This window comes from Elephas maximus, chromosome 7, assembly GCF_024166365.1.
Source record: "Elephas maximus indicus isolate mEleMax1 chromosome 7, mEleMax1 primary haplotype, whole genome shotgun sequence".
NCBI classification, from domain to species: domain Eukaryota; kingdom Metazoa; phylum Chordata; class Mammalia; order Proboscidea; family Elephantidae; genus Elephas; species Elephas maximus.
In genome coordinates this window covers 10,043,992-10,060,778 of record NC_064825.1, presented here as the reverse complement: position 1 = coordinate 10,060,778, position 16,787 = coordinate 10,043,992, and the positions used below count along the sequence as shown (strand labels likewise).

General features: G+C 37.7%; 1 protein-coding gene across 1 annotated transcript in view; it reads left to right on the top strand.

Annotated features, from left to right (window-relative positions):
* The first annotated feature begins 8,912 nt into the window (after positions 1 to 8,912).
* C7H11orf87 (chromosome 7 C11orf87 homolog) overlaps positions 8,913 to 16,787 on the top strand; it is a 103,430-nt gene continuing 95,555 nt past the window's right edge. Inside the window, exon 1 of the mRNA XM_049889379.1 lies at positions 8,913 to 9,742. The gene's annotated coding sequence lies outside the window, so the exon portion shown is untranslated. The remainder of the gene's footprint in view (positions 9,743 to 16,787) is intronic.

Here is a 16,787-nt window from a genome sequence, read left to right as displayed (position 1 = left end):
CCTTCCTTTATTTTTAAAACTTCAACTTAACTCCATGTCTGTTACTCCATAGGTGTGACTTAGTGAAGTTGGTCAGTGGGGGTTAAATTTTATCTTTCATTTTTCACCTGAAATGTAATACATTATGCACATTTCAATTTCAGTACTACCTTCTCTGAACTCCAAATATTTAACTCTGCATCCTTCTTTATAAGTTACACGTTCTGCAACGCTCTGCATCTCTGTCATATGAAAGAGTTCTCAGAGCAGTCATTTATTTGTGTTGACATTTCTCTCAACCTATCTCCCAGTCTAGGTGGTGCCTTTCTTGAGAGCAGGGACTTTGTTTTATTTTCTTGGTATTCCCAGCACAGAATACAGTGTCTGACAGATAGGAGGAGTTCTAGAAATATATATTGAAAGCCTGTACATTTCATCGGTGAAAGAAAATGCTGATCATTATAATACTTCCATATGCCTTGATGATGGTGTGCAGAAAATAAAGACTTCTTAGATACTGAAGGGAATGTGTAAATCTTCTAGACTCAAAATTCTTTTACAGAAAGAGCAACTAAAAGCTCAGAGATACTAAAGGTGTTTCCTGAGGCAACACAGCTAGTAAGTGCCAGAGCTGAGACTAGAACCCAGTTCTCCTGCCCCCAAGCTACACTCTTTCTTCAGCACTACAGCTGCTCAGTCTACTGTTTGGAATATTTTGATGGGTCATCCTAGGCAAATGGTCAGTCTGTGGTGATGAATTGTAACTGAGCAGACCCCTTTTGGGAGCAAGTGCACTTTGTAAGGGTCCTTGACAACCATTTAGCAGAGGAATAGTCATGTGTTCATTCCTGCAGGAAAGGCACCAAATGGAGACTAACTGACATGGTCACTGCTCCTTCTGATCCATTACTTCAATTTTTGAGTTTATCCTCAGCACAAAAGAAAAGGGACTATGGAGAAGCAATTATTTAGAAAACTTAATCCAACCAGAATCTGTGAAAATGCCAGTCTAGTTCTGATTGATGGAGAAGATACCCACTGGGAGATTAAAATAGTGACTATTTATATATTTTTTTCAAAATAGATTTTTAAAAATACTATGTGCAGTGGTTAAAGTGCTTGGCTGCTAACCAGAAAGTTGGTGATTTAAACCCACCAGCCACTCTGCTGGAGAAAGATGTGGCAGTCTGCTTCTGTAAAGATTACCACGTTAGAAACCCTATGTGGCAGTTCTACTTTGTCCTATAGGGTCGCTATGAGTCAATTGACTTGATGGCAGTGGGGTTTTTTTTTGTTTTTATGAAGGATTAATATACAGCCACATGGGAAAGATGCCTGTCCAATCTCAGGTGCATAATAAGCCAAGAATGAGAAAATGATGACAGAAGAATTACCCAGCCCTAAGTCTGTCCCACTCTTGATTGATGTGTTTGGAATCTCTTTATTGAACTGGGCTTCTGCGCTCTTTTGGCCTTTTGAGTATAGTGCCTGCTGACTTCTCTTTTTTTTGCAAGCCTAATAATTTCCCAGGAGATAGGGACTCTACCTGATGCCTACGGCCTGACTGGCAACAGGAGGGATGTTTCTGAATACCGGATTATTTTTGCAAGTCTTCCATAATTGAAATGAATGGAAGACATACATTGTTTTTGCTAATGCTTTTTATTCCTTTAAATTCAGAGATACTGGACACTGTGACACTACAGACTTGGCAAGGTCAGCCTCAGAAACAATAGTAGGAAGGGGTTGTCAAAATGGCTCTTTCTTTAGGTGTTCCCTAATCCTTTGACTCTCTCTAGGTACCCACTGTAAGCACCAAAAACATTTCAGACCCGATGAACCTGGATGACAGGCCATGGATTATATTTCTCTTGTGTTTTTCCACTATATGGAGCACAGAACAGGTGCTCAACAAATATTTGCTAAATAAATAAATGAATCCTCTATAATTATTTTCTTTTCAAAGTGCATTCATTGCCATCAGTCAACTTGATCTTGTATACTTCAACCTTGAGATGTTAGATCTATTAACTCCATTTTACAACTGTGGAAGTTGAGCCTCGCAGAAGGTAAATGACTTGCTTCAAAAGACATGCAGAAGGTTGGTTCAATACTAGAAAAACAATTAATGTAATTCACCATATAAATAACACAAAACACAAAAACCACATGATCTTATCAATTGATACAGAAAAGGCATTTGACAAAGTCCAACACCCATTCATGATAAAAACTCTCAGCAAAATAGGAATAGAAGGAAAATTCCTCAACATAATAAAGGGCATTTATACAAATCCAACAGCCAACATCATCCTAAATGGAGAGAGCCTGAAAGCATTTCGCTTGAGAACGGGAAACAGACAAGGATACCCTTTATCACTGTTCTTATTCAACATTGTGCTAGAGGTCCTAGCCAGAGCAATTAGGCTAGACAAAGAAATAGAGGGCATCCAGATTGGCAAGGAAGAAGTAAAAGTATCTTTATTTGCAGATGACATGATCTTATACACAGAAAACCCTAAGGAATCCTCAAGAAAACTACTGAAACTAAGAGTTTGGCAGAGTCTCAGGTTATAAGATAAACATACAAAAATCAGTTGGATTCCTCTACATCCACAAAAAGAACATCGAAGAGGAAATCACCAAATAAATACCATTCACAGTAGCCCCCAAGAAGATAAAATATTTAGGAATAAATCTTACCAAAGATGTAAAAGACCTATACAAAGAAAACTACAAAGTACTAGTGCAAGAAACTAAAAGGGTCCTACATAAGTGGAAAAACATACCTCGCTCATGGATAGGAAGACAACATAGTAAAAATGTCTATTTTACCAAAAGCCATCTATATATACAATGTACTTCCTATCCAAATTCCAACGACATTTTTTAATGTGTTGAAGAAACAAATCACCAAGTTCGTATGGAAGGGAAAGAAGCCCCGGATAAGTAAATCATTACTGAAAAAGAAGAACAAAGTGGGAGGCCTCACTCTACCTGATTTTAGAACCTATTATACAGCCACAGTAGTCAAAACAGCCTGGTACTGGTACAACAACAGGCACATAGACCAATGGAACAGAATTGAGAACCCAGATATAAACCCATCCACATATGAGCATCTGATATTTGACAAAGACCCAGTGTCAGTTAATTGGGGAAAAGATAGTCTTTTTAACAAATGGTGCTGGCATAACTGGATATCCATCTGCAAAAAAATGAAACAGACCCATACCATGCACAAAAATGAACTCCAAATGGATCAAAGACCTAAACATAAAGTCTGAAATGAAAAAGATCATGGAAGAAAAAATAGGGACAATGTTAGGAGCCCTAATACAAGGCATAAACAGAATACAAAACATTACTAAAAATGCCGAACAAAACCTAAAAATCAAACACCTATGCTCATCTAGAGACTTCACCAAAAGAGTAAAAAGACCACCTACAGATAGGGAAAGAATTTTCAGCTATGACATCTCCGACCAGCGCCTGATCTCTACAGTCTATAGGACTTTGTTAAAACTGAACCACAAAAAGACAAACAACCCAATTAAAAATTGGGCAAAGGATATGATCATGCACTTCACTAAAGAAGATATTCAGGTGGCTAACAGATATTATGAGTCAGAATCGACCTGATGGCACTGGGTACTGGGTAACAGATACATGAGAAAATGCTCTCGATCATTAGCCATTAGAGAAACGCAAATTAAAACTACGATGATATTCCATCTCACTCCAACAAGGCTGGTATTAATCCAAAAAAACACAAAGTAATAAATGTTGGAGAGGCTGTGGAGAGATTGGAACACTTACACACTGCTGGTGGGAATGTAAAATGGTACAACCACTTTGGAAATCGATTTGGCGCTTCCTTCAAAAGCTAGAAATAGAACTACCGTATGATCCAGCAATCCCACTCCTCGGAATATATTCTAGAGAAATAAGAGCCTTTACACGAACAGCTATATGCACACCCATGTTCATTGCAGCACTGTTTACAATAGCTAAAAGCTGGAAGCAACCAAGGTGCCCATCGATGGACGAATGGATAAATAAATTATGGTATATTCACACAATGGAATACTATGAATCAATAAAGAACAGTGATGAATCTGTGAAACATTTCATAACATGGAGAAACCTGGGAGGCATTACGCTGAGTGAAATTAGTCAGATGGTAAAGGACAAGTATTGTATAAGACCACTATTATAAGATCTTGAGAAACAGTTTAAACTGAGAAGAACACATTCTTTTGTGGCTACGAGAGGAGGGAGGGAAGGAGGGTGGGAGAGGGTTATTTACCGATTAGATAGTAAAGAACTACTTTAGTTTAAGGGAAGGACAACACTCAATACAGGGAAGGTCAGCTCAACTGGACTGGACCAAAAGCAAAGAAGTTTCCTGAATAAACTGAATGCTTCAAAGGTCAGTGGAGCAAGGGCGGGGGTTTGGGGACTATGGCTTCAGGGGACATCTAAGTCAATTGGCAAAATAAATTCTATTAAGAAAATATTCTGCATCCCACTTTGAAGTGTGGCGTCTGGGGTCTTAAACACTAACAAGTGGCCGTCTAAGATGCATCAATGAGTCTAAACCCACCTGGATCAAAGGAGAATGAAGAATACCAAGGTCACAAGGTAATTATGAGCCCAAGAGACAGAAAGGGCCACATGAACTAGAGACTACATCATCCTGAGCCAGAAGAACTGGATGGTGCCCGCCACAACCGATGACTGCCGTGACAGGGAACACAACAGAGAACCCCTGAGGGAGCAGGAGAACAGTGGGATGCAGACCCCAAATTCTCATAAAAAGACCAGACTTAATGGTCTGACTGAGACTAGAAGAATCCCGGCGGTCATGGTCCCCAATCCTTCTGTTGGCCCAGGACAGGAACCATTCCCTAAGCTGACTCATCAGACGTGGATTGGACTGGACAATGGGTTGGAGAGAGATGCTGATGAGGAGTGAGCTACTTGCATCAGGTGGACGCTTGAGACTACGTTGGCATCTCCTGTCCGGAGGGGAGATGGGAGGGTAGAGAGGGTTAGAAACTGGCACAACGGTCACGAAAGGAGAGACTGGAAGGAGGGAGCGGGCTGACTCATTACGGGGAGAGTAAGTGGGAGTATGTAGTAAGGTGTATATAAGTTTATATGTGAGAGACTGACTTGATTTGTAAACTTTCACTTAAAGCACAATAAAAATTATTTTAAAAAAGACATGCAGAAACAATTCACAAAAGAAGTATAAAATAATTAATAAACACATTTAAGTATTTTCAACTTCGTTGGTAATCAAAGGAAAGCATCTAAATAGAACATACCATTTTCACCCATCATATTAGCAAAAATCAGAAAAAACACTACTGAGTATTGAAAAAAGTGTGAGAAAACAGGAACTCTTAAATACTTTTTAGTATAAGTTAAACAACCTTTCTGAAGGTCAATTTGTCAACAAGTATTAAAGTCTTTGAAAATTTGCAAACATTTTGATCTAGTGATTCTGTTAAAAGACACTTATTTTAAGAAAATAATTGCATATGTATAAGGGTGTTTATTAAAGCATTATTTAAAGAAAAGCAGAAATAAAAGATTGGTTAAATAATATATGTATATCCATGAGGAGCCCTGGTGGTACAATGGTTAAGAGCCTGGCTACAACCCAAAAGGTCGGCAGTTCGAATCCGCCAGGCACTCCCTAGAAACCCTATGGGGCAGTTCTATTCTGTCCTGTGGGGTTGCTATGAGTTGGAATCAATTCCACAGCAATGGGTTTGGTTTTTGCTTTTATATCCAAATATCATTCAGAAATTCAATTCAAATAATTTGATAATATTTGTTGGTATAGAGAAGCTTCCATGGCACATTGTTAAGTCAGAAAAATAGTTTACAAAATAGTATGGATGTGATTGCATTTATTTAAAAAAACCTTTATGGGTGTGTGCTTGTGAACATGTACAGTTAAACACATGGTTATGTATAAGTATCCATATACATGGAAGGGTATGTCAAATTGTTAACAGAAGCCCTTTGGGTAGAAAGAATTCTGGTTATTTTTACTTGTTATTTTATGTGTGTAAGTATTTATTTTTTAAATATAACATTCTGGTTTTTTTTTCTTATGGTTTTGATTCCTTCATTTTTTAAAAAAATACTCTTCCTTTAAGGACTATCTGATAGCATCTGGTGTTTTGGGAAATCTTATTCCTGTTGTCTCGAGTTTGCTGGCTCACTTCTGGTAGATTGTTTTCTTGTCTGTTTATAACTCTTTGAGCTCATCTTAGCTGGGCCTTATCTATGGGAATCTTATATGGCTTCCTAGAAATTGGTTCCACAGAGGGGTTTTCCATTCCAACCCAGTGGTATCAATAGCTAGGGTCCACTTTTCATATTAATTTCTCATTTGAGCCTTCCTTGACCATGACATGAAGTCCAGGTACATTCAATAAACAAACCAGCATGAGGACAGGCTGCTGATGCAAATTCTCAAAAGGATTTTTAATTTCCCGTTTAGAGTCCAAGTAAGACTTACAAAATTCCTTGTGGTCTTTCAAAGATGCAGTCATTTCTTTGTTTGTTTTCTTGCTCAAGCTTTCATCATCTCCTCCCTCACCTTTAGATTCTCATTTTTGCTTTAAATGTCTTTAGTCTTTACGAAGGTCTTCTTTATCTTCCTCCTTATCAGTTCCCTGTCATTATAACCTTCTTCATTTCAGCCTCCTCTCCGTTCTTACGAAGGTCCAACCCTCCACCTTGCTTGAGACCGGAGACTCATCCACCATCTTCATTCAGACTTTAAAACTCAAGTTCCTTAGTTCCTGAGAATGGCATATTGCCCCACTGCCCATCATGTCTGCTGCAAGGACAGGAGCCTCATTAGCTCACAATCTGGCTGCTCTCTCTGGTTTTTAGTTTTCTCTCTCTTTTTTTTGGCCCTGAGGATTTCCCTTACTTTCCTAAAAGCTCAACTATGTATGCAAAAGACTGTCATGTTGCATCAAGCTTTACTATGTGTTTTCTAACAGGAGATTTTCAAGCTACCTTCGGCAAATGTAAATCTTATATAAATAAGGGGGACAACAACAAGCTGTATCATTTAGGAAAGTGAAAATGATTTATCCAATGTCATACATTAGCACAAGTAAGTGTAGGTCTTTTGATTCCCAGTTCTGTTTTCTTTTTCACTGTGCCTACCGATAAAAAAAAAAAAATGCATACCTCTAAAAATGACCAAGTGAAGCAGAGAGGCAATGAGTTCTAATCAATAAATTTACCACTTCCATGACCATGAGCAAGTTCTTTTACTTGTCAGATTGTTAGTTTCATTGTTGGCAAAGTGGGAATAATAGTATCTACTCTGCCAATTGCCAGTCTTGCCATTAAGATGTTCATAAACAAAATACTAAAAGTTCTTATAGTAAATCTAGGAAGCCAAAAGAAAAAAAAAAGAGAGAAAATCCTAGTAAAAGAATGTCTTGTGGAGGTGTGAGTGATGTTACAGATACTTTGATTCTTAGATATTTTGTTTACAGCTAACCCTTTATTTTCCATTTCATCCTTCACCATCAATTTCCAATCTCCATGTGGTCCTTCCCATCCCTTGAATTAAAAAGTGTCCTCTGATATTTCCTGCATCTGTTTTTGTTTTCCATCAATTATTCAAACACTTATTAAAACCCTCCTGGGGATACAGAGAGGTCATAGACCATGAGGGAGGCAGCTGAGTAGACAGAAACAGTGTAGTGAGATGAGGGTTAGGTGGAACCCCAGTTAGGGGAGTGGGATAGCAAAGAGAAGGGGACCCCTTTCCATGGCCTCTCTCCCCATAAATACCTATCTGTCCTATGTACTATCCTTTGGAGCCCTACTCCCAGCTAGGTGAGCAAATGAGCCAGAAAAACGGATATAGCTTGTTAGAGATTGTCTGTTATTCTCAAGGAAATAGGCTTTCTAGAGACACTGCACCAACCTGAAGGAAGGAAACTAAGTGGTGATGATTCAGGCTGGCAGAGGGTCTTAGAACAGTCAGGTTTCTGGTTAATCATCCAGTTACATCATGCCCATTAGCTATGTCCACAGATGGCCTAGAGGGACACTGAATGGACACCTCAAGCTGGGTTTCCCTTTAGGACAACTATCTGAACAGTATTGAAAAGATCCATTTTTTTTTTTTTAGCATATGTAGCTTTGTATATGGAGTCCCTGGATGGTATAACTGGTTAACATGCTTTTCTGCTAACCGTAAGGTTGGAGGTTCAATCCCACTCCAAGGCACCTCAGAAGAAAGGCCTGGCAATCTATTTGCAAAAAATCAGCCATTGAAAACCCTATGGAGCACAGTTCTACTCTGACACATGTGGGGTCATCATGAGTCGGGGACGACTTGACAGCAACTGGTTAACTTTATATGTTGTTGTTGCTGTTAGTTGCCTTCGAGTTGATTGCAACTCATGGCAGCCCCATGTGTGCAGAATAGAACTGCTCATAGGATTTTCAAGGCTGTGATCTTTCAGAAGCAGATTGCCAGGCTGGTCTTTCAAGATATGCCCCCTTTTAGCTGGTAGCTGAGTGCTTAACCATTGGAAAGCTTTTTTTCATGAAACATTACTCATATTTGTAACATACATCCTTGGGGTGGACTTGTTGGAAAAACTGCATGGTATGAAGTGCAAAATTTGGTTTTTCTGTGACCTTCTAAGTTGGCTTGAGATGTCTCTACATTTTAGCCCTGAGTTTATCAAAATTACAGCTACAGGAAATTTACCCTACTGAAGAATTGCTCAAGGAAAGTAAATCAGGGGTTGGTGGAGAGAGTAGGAGTGGTTGAAAAGGGGCCACTAACCCTAGAATAGGTCAAAAAAGCAAAACATTCAAAGTAGAAATATTAAAAACAGAGAAGCCTCCAGGACCAGATGGCCAGAACTGTGAACAAGCCTGGGGACAAAATTAAATAAGCCCTCAGGGAAATATTTTGTCATCTTTTTGGAAGACTGGGTGGGCACCCAGCCCTGCTGAGAAGCTTTCCTGTGCCCCCTCCTCCATTTAAAAGCCACGGCAGTGAGAGTTAGCTAAAATTTGACCTACTTTCCAGGAAAAATTTTTTTGGTTGGAAAGAAAGGAAGAAGAAAGCATGAAATAACATGGAGCTGATGGAGCACAGAGAAAAAGCACTGGATTTGCTGTCGGAACTTGGACAACAGTCCTAACTCTGTTAAGAAAATAATAGTGATAATACTAATGTGATAGTTAAGATTGTGTGTCAACTTGGCTGGACTATGATTCTCAGTGTTTACATGTGATCACTCCCATGATGGGATCTGCTGTGAGTAGCCGGTCGGTTGAACGGAAGTTTCCTTGGGAGTGTGGCCTGCATCAGAATATAAGCAGACATTCAGACTTTTAGCTTGCTATGGATCCTGTGGCTGCCTCCTGTTCGTAAGGCCTCTGGTTCTTGGGACTTGAGCTATCAGCTTACCTGCCGATCTTGGGATTCATGGATCTTCACAGCCTGTGAGGGCAGCCCTGCTCTCTGACTTGCTGATCTTGGGTTAGCCAGCCCCTGCAGCTACGGGAATTAGGAGAAGTCTTGGTCTTGCCTGCCAGTCTTTGGATTTGTTGATATTCACAGTCCGTGAGCAAGACCCCTGCTTTCCAACCTGCCGATCTTGGGTTCGCCAGCCCCTGCGGCTATGTGAATGAGGAGAAGCCTCTATCCTAATCCACAGACTTGGAATGTTCCTGCTTCTACAATCACGTGAGCCGTTTCTTTGATGCAAATCTCTCTCTCTATATATATTTATATGCTTTACTGGTTTTGTTCCTCTAGAGAACCCAGCCTAAGACACTGAGATAACAACTAACATCAATTGAAGGCTTACCTAAGGCAGGCCCTGTGCTAAATGCACTGTATACATTACCTACCCATTGCTTACAAAATCGTGATGTATGGAGCTACTTTCCCCATTTTACCAATGTAAACCTAGGGCTTAAAGAGGTTAACTCCTTTGGCTGATATGCCACAGCTGCTAAGGAGCAGAACCAAGACCTAAACCTGGGGGGTATTGGTTTCCTAGGGTTGTTATAATAAAGTGCTACAAACTGAGTCGCTTATAAAAACAGAAATTTATCTCACACTTCTGGAGGCTAGGAGTCTGAAATCAGGATATCGGTTGTGTTGATTCCCTCTGAGGACTCTGAGGGAGAATCTGTTCCATGCCTCTCTCCTAGTGATAGCATTCCTTGGCATTCCTTGGCTGTAGATCACTCCAGTCTTTGCCTCCATCATCACATGGCCGTGTTCTCTGTCTGTCTCTTCTCCTCTTTTATAAAGACACCACTCAGATGGGATTAGGACCCAACCTACCCAGTGACCTCATGTTAATTTAACTGATAACATTTTCGAAGACCCCATTTTCAAACAAAGTCACATTCACAAGTACTGGGGGTAGGACTTGAACATATCGTTTTGGAGGACACAATTCAATTCATAACACCAGGTCATGTCTAATACAAAAGAATATATTTCTAACCATATCTATATGTTGCACTGACCCATACACCTGAATGACCTTGGGAAAATCACTTTCTCTCTCAGCCTCAGTTTTTTTCACCTTCAAGTAATTCAGCTGGATTTATTTTATCTGTTAATAGGTAGTTTCATAATTATTGGCTTAACGTTCATCTCTCTTTCAGATTACAAGTGCCAGAAGAACAGGGACTTTGTTTTAGAACTGCCATATTCCCTGGCATATTCCTAGCATCTGGCACAGGGTCAGACATATGGTAGATACTCAAACACTCACTGAATGAATAAATGACCCGGAACAAATCTCTTCCCTCTCACCTGTAGATCCCAAGATGCAACAGCACACAAGTCAGATGAATCTTTTGCATCACTCTCCCCTGCTTCTTGAAGGACTTGCTCAGAAGGACGAGGACTTGCTTGTTTGGTTGCTCTGATTTTGCTCTTAAAATCAGCACTAATTTCTGGAGGTCAATTTATGTCCCAGACACAGGAACCAATATTGTCACATTTTAAATTCTCATTATAAAATTTAAGAAGCAATAAAAAAGCAAACCAAACCCATTGCCGTCGAGATGCTTCTGACTCATAGTGACCCTACAGGGCAGAGTAGAACTGCCCCATAGAGTTTCAAAGAAGCACCTGGTGAATTCAAACTGCCAACCTTTCGGTTAGCAGCTGTAGCTCTTAACCACTATACCACCAGGCACAGCCAATAATAGGAATGTAAAGCATCTTTTCTCTGCCCATCTTTGTGCTAGTTATTACTGTGTTAGACGTGATACTCAACTTCCTACTACTAGGAATTTAGAAGTGTGAGAGAACAAATATGTGCAGACAGGGAAGTTGTTAAAAATACCATGTAAGAACAGTATGGTGGTCCTGAGAAAGTTTTTTATTGAAATTGATTTCTCAATATTTTCTAGTGTCCATTAAGATATTTCCTTAAGCTCATAAATTATTCAAAAAATTATTTAGTGAATAATAAATTTGTGGAGTTTTATTTCAGAGAGGATAGCATCTCTTTGTTGTTAAAACTTAAATTGATTGTATTGTAGTCAGAAAATATGGCAGATAGAATATTAGTTCTTTGGCATGTATTGCAACTTGCTTTATGGCCTAATATATACTCAAGTTAAAAAAATTTTTCATGTGTACTTGAAAAAAAGAGTTTTCTTCCTTTATCGTTAAATGCAGTGTTCTCTCTCTGTCTCTTGTATAAGACTTATTAACTATTGATGCAAAAAAAAAAACTTTTCAATATGTGGACTGTGGATTATTCAATTTCTTATCATAATTCTCTTAATTTTTTTCTTTATACATTTTGAGTTTATTATTAGGTAATATAAGTCCAGAACTGCTGTATTTTTATGATGAATAATAGTTCTTTATGTTTTGTAAGGACCCATATTATTCTTAACAATGTTTTTTGTCTTAAAAATATATTTTGTCTGCTATTAGGAAAGCTTCACCAGCTGTCTTTTGATTTGTGTTTTCGTACCTTGGCTTTCAACTTTTCAGTGTTACGTTTTAGATGTGTCTCCTATAAATAACATACAAACGGATTTTTTTTTATTTTAGTTCAACTTAGGAGCTTCTGCTTTTTAATGGATAGATTTAGTTATTTTGTATTTATTATGTTAATTTTGAATTCTTTCCACCATATTATTTTGGATTTCTCAGTAACTTTGCTTTTGCTTTGTTCCTCTTTTTTTCACCTCGTATTGGATTACTGTATTTTTACAGAAATAAATGTTCGCCTTACACGTTTGTTTACCAACTGCGCCCTCCCTAGTGAGGTATTTTTGTAAGTGCCACTATGCCAATGTTTTTTTTTTTTTTTACAATAACATGTAAAAAAAATTGGCACAGTGGTGCTTACGAAAATACCTTACAGGTGGAGGGTGCCATTGGCAACCAAATTAGAAGTTGCATGTTATTTGGATAAAAATAAAGTAATTGTGTTTTATTTTTAATATTTCATCCTCCTGTGGGCAGGAATGTATATGTTTTATTGTTATTTTAATATTTTTTCCACTAACGTTTTAAATTGAGCTATTAATTGTTAATTGATAGCAATACTCTCCACTCTGTAGAACATAAAAATCTTAGAATATTTTAACTCCAATAACTTCCTTCTGCCTTACATGATTCTTTATTCAATATTTTACTTCTACTCTGTTTTTCTGAATAAAATTCTATTTTAGAATAGCTTTAGATTTACAGAAAAATTGCAAATAAGTACAGAGAATTGCTATATACCCCACACCTAGTTTTTCCTACTATTAACGTCTTACATTAATATGGTATATTTTTCACACTTAATGAAACAATATTCATTTATTATTATTAACTGAAAACAGTTGTTGTGAAGTTGGTTCTGACTCATGGCTATCCCATTTGTGTCAGAGTAGAACTGTGTTCCATAGGGTTTTCAATGGCTGATTTTGAAAATAAATTGCCAGGTCTTTTTTGAGGCACCTCTGGATGGGCTTAACTTCCAACTTTTTGGTTAGCAGCTGAGAACTTCACCATTAGCACTTTATTCAGACTTCCTTAGTTTTCATCTAATTTCCTTTTTCTGTTCCAGAATCCCATTGAGGATATCACATTGCATTTGGTCGTTATGTCTCCTTAGGCCCCTCTTGTCTGTGACAGTTTCTCAGACTTTCCTTATTTTTGATGACCTTGATAATTTTGAGGAATACTGGTCAGGTATTTTGTAGAATGTGCCTCATTTGGGATTTCTGCTATGTTTTTCTTATGATTAGACTGAGGTTATGTGTTTTGGGGAGGAATACCACAGATATAAAGTGCCATTCTCATCACATCATATAAAGGGTACATACTGTAAGAGTTATTACTGTAGTGTTTATCAGGTTTCTCCATTGTAGTTATTTTCCATACTTTACCCTCTGAAAGTAAGTCACTATGTGCAGCCCAAAGTTAAGGGGTGGAGACTTATGCTCCAAATCCTTGATGGCAGAGTGTCTACATAAATAATTTGAAATTCTTCTGCATGGGAGATTTGTCTCTTCTCCATTTATTTATTCAGTCATTTATTTATATCATTATAGACTACTGGATATTTATTATATACTTTGGATTATAATTCAATACTATTTATTTATTTTGTTATTCCAATTATTCCAGCTATGGGCATTGAGAGCTCTATCATGTGACTTCTGTATGTATCCCTTTGTCATACTCCATTATTGTGTGTGATTTGTTTTTTGGGAAAATTTTGATACCTTATAGCATTACAGTATACTCCAGGCTCACCTTACAATCGTAGGATTTGTCTTCTTTTGCTTATTGATATAGTAGATTGTATTGATTGATTTTTGAATGTTGAACCAGCCTTGCATAGATCCCACTTGTTTGTGGTGTGTAAATATTTTTACACATTATTGGATTAGAATTGTTAATATTGAACTAGAATGCTTGGAGATTGATATCCTAGGTTTTAGTGAGTTGAAATGGACTGGCATTGGCCATTTTGAATAGGACCATCATATGACCTACTATGACGGGAATGACAAATTGGAGAGGCATGGCATCACATTCATTGTCAAAAAGAATATTTCAAGATCTATCCTGAAGTACAACACTGTCAGAGACAGGATAATATCCATACACCTACAAGGAAGACCAGTTAATACACTTATTATTCAAATTTACACACCAATCACTAATGCCAAAGATGAAGAAATTGAAGATTTTTGTCAACTTTGCAGTATGAAATTGATCAACTATGCAATCAAGATGCATTGAAAATTACTGGTGATTGGAATGTGAAAGTCGGAAACAATGAAGAGGCATAGATATTTGGAAAATACAACCTTGGTGACAGAAACAAAGCCAGAGATCTCATGATAGAATTTTGCAAGACCAGTGACTTATTTGTTGGAAACACCTGTTTTCAACAACATAAACAGCAGCTATACATGTGGACCTTACTGGATGAAATACACATGAGTAAAATCAACTATATCTGTGGAAAGAGACAATGGGGAAGCTCAATATCATCAGTCAGAACAAGGCCAGAGGGCAGCTGCAGAACAGACTACCAATTGCTCATATGCAAGTTCAAGTTGAAGCTGAAGAAAATTAATACAAGTCCAGAAGACCCAAAGTACAACCTTGAGTATATCCTACCTGAACTTAGAGACCATCTCAAGAATAGACTTGACACATTCAACACAAATGGTCAAAGACGAGATGAGCTGTGGGATGACATCAAGGACATCATACATGAAGAAAGCAAAAGGTCATTAAAAAGATAGGAAAGAAAGAAAAGACCAAAACGGGTGTCAGAAGAGACTCTGAAATCTGCTCTTGAATGTAGAGCTGCTAAAGCAAATGGAAGAAATGATGAAGTAAAAGAGCTGAACAGAAGATTTCACAGGGAGGCTCAAAAAGGGAAAGTAAAGTATTATAATGAAATGTGCAAAGACCTGGAGTTAGAAAACTAAAAGTGATGAACATACTCAACATTTCTCAGGCTGAAAGAACTGAAGAAAAAAAGTCAAGCCTTGAGTTGCAATATCAAAGAATTCTACAGGCAAAAATTTGAACAATGGTGGAAACATCAAAAGAAGATGAAAGGAATACATAGAGCCACCATACCAAAAATAATTGGTCACCATTGAACCATTTCAGGAGGCAGCGTATGATTGAGAACTGATGGTACTGAAGGAAAAAGTCCAAGTTGCACTGAAGGCACTGGCAAAAAACAAGGCTCCAGGAATTGATGTAATACCAATTGACATGTTTCAACAAATGGACGTAACGCTGAAAGTACTCACTCATCCAAGCCAAGAAATTCGGAAGACAGCTGCCTGGCCAACTGACTGGAAGAGATCCATATTTGTGCCCATTTCAAATAAAGTTGATCCAACAGGATGCAGAAATTATCAAACAATATTATTAATATCACACATAAGTAAAGATAGCTCAAATCAACAGGAAACTGCCAGGAATTCAAGCTGGATTCAGAAGAGAATGGGGTGCAAGGGATATCAAGTCTGATGGATCTTGGCTGAAAGCCAAGAATACCTGAAAGATGTTTATGTGTGTTTTATTGACTATGTAAAGGCATTTGACTGTGCGGCAGAACAAATTATGGATAACATTGCAAAGAATGGGAATTCCAGAACACTTCATTGTGCCCATGTGAAGACTATACATAGATCAAGAGGCTGTCGTTTGAACAGAACAGGAGGATACTGTGTGGTTTAAAATGAGGAAAGGTGTGTGTCAGGATTGTATCCTTTCACCATACTTATTCAATCTGTATGCTGAGCAAATAATCTGAGAAGGTGGGCTACATGAAGAAGAACACGACATTCAGATTGGAGGAAGACTCACTGGCAACCTGCATAGGGTCACTATGAGTTGGAACTGACTCGATGGCACCTAACAACAACAACATAAAATCTGAAAATTTTTAGCCATTTTGTCTTTGAATAGTACTTATTCTCTATTTTTAAAAATTCTTTCTTTCTGGAAATGTAATAGTGACTTTGGACATTCTTATTTACTTCTTACTGTCTCTAAATCTCTCTTTAAAATTTTCCATCTCTAAGTTGCATCTTCATCTCTTGAATTCATTAATTTTTCCATTAGCTCTATGTAGTTAACTTTTCTACATATCTCTTGTGTTTTACTTGAATTTAAATGTCTGTTTTTAATTTCTATAAGTTACTTATGTTTTTTTTTTTTTAAGTTTGACTATTCTTTCTTTCATAGGGTATTATTTTATCCTTTGGCTTTGGCTTTACCTTTGTGTTTTTAGTTATTTTAAATATTTTACATTAACTTATTTTATAGATTGTAGTCTCATCTCAATTTTTTAGGGCTCTAATCCTTCCATCGGCTGTATCTGCTGACTCTAATTCATGATGCAACTTCCTTTATAATTTTTTGAGTACTTACCTTTAATGGAGCTTTTCCCCTCATGGAAATCCCTTGCAGGTTAAGTCATTGAATTGTCTCTCCAGAGCATTTTTGAATTTTATTCTTCCAGAATCTCTAGGTGTAATGCTGGTCTGGGATACATTTTTTTATATATCCATTTATTGGTTTGGTGCTTCCTGAAACACACAGATAGTATACATTCAGGCTTCACAACTGTGAGGTATAGGCTTTGGATTTTATTTTCTCATGGAAAACATTTATTTTCTCCCAGGCCCCAGGGAGAGGTAAGTTCTTTTGTCTTTTTCCATTTAGAATGGGTAAATTTTTTTTTTTTTTTTTTTGTCCATTCTTTCACTGC